An 886-nucleotide genomic window follows, 5' to 3' on the forward strand; every position below is an offset into this window, starting at 1 on the left:
CCTGTGACACATCCTGACACTTCAGAATCTTTTCTAGTTCCTTCATGGCTGCCCTTCCCAGTCTCAAGCGCCTTGTTGCCTATTATTACTGCAAAAGTTCCCTAAGGGGTCTGGACCCCCAAACGTATAGGGCTTGCAACGTATGAAGCTGACCGGTACTGAGTCACGCTGCTCCGTTTGGCTTAACATTGTCTGTTCTTTGAGCCATGGAAGGCTATTTACCCTTGTTACTTGAGGTCCTTCTTGAGTAGAGTGACCTGGGATATTTGTATGCAAAGCTTGTCCTCGACCTAGTATCCATTTTTTAAATAGGTGCTCTGCCACTGAGCACATGAAGCTGCCTTACACTAAAACTGACCATTGGTCCATCAAGGTCGGTATTGTCTGCTCAGACGGGCAGCGGTTCTCCAGGGTCTCAGGTCAAGATCTTCCATGTCACCTTCACCTGAGCCTTTTATCTCGAGATGCCAGGGATTGAACCTCTTGGCACCTTCTGCATGCCAAGCAGGTACCCTACCTCTGAGCTTTGGCCCCTGCTTCAGGTATGTTCATTTTATTAGGGTAACAGAGAAACCAGCCGAATAATTAGAAAGTTCCTGTCAGCCCAACTGGGATTGGTATTAATGAGATTTCTGAACAATAATTCAGGAAAAACCTGCCTATTTTTGCCAGTTGGATTCTCTTGCAATGTTGGTGCATATGGGCAGAATCTGTTGGCTTCTGCAAGTTGAAGTGCATTTATATCTTCTGCTTTTCCATACAGTTCAAAATGACTTACAAATGTAAGTACAGTATGCAAATAATCAATATTAATTTCACAAAAGTAATGAAGCATTAAAGCAGGTGCTGTGAACTAACTTGGTAGTCATAAGCAGAGTATTTTCTC

Source organism: Euleptes europaea, chromosome 14, assembly GCF_029931775.1.
Source record: "Euleptes europaea isolate rEulEur1 chromosome 14, rEulEur1.hap1, whole genome shotgun sequence".
NCBI classification, from domain to species: Eukaryota; Metazoa; Chordata; class Lepidosauria; order Squamata; family Sphaerodactylidae; genus Euleptes; species Euleptes europaea.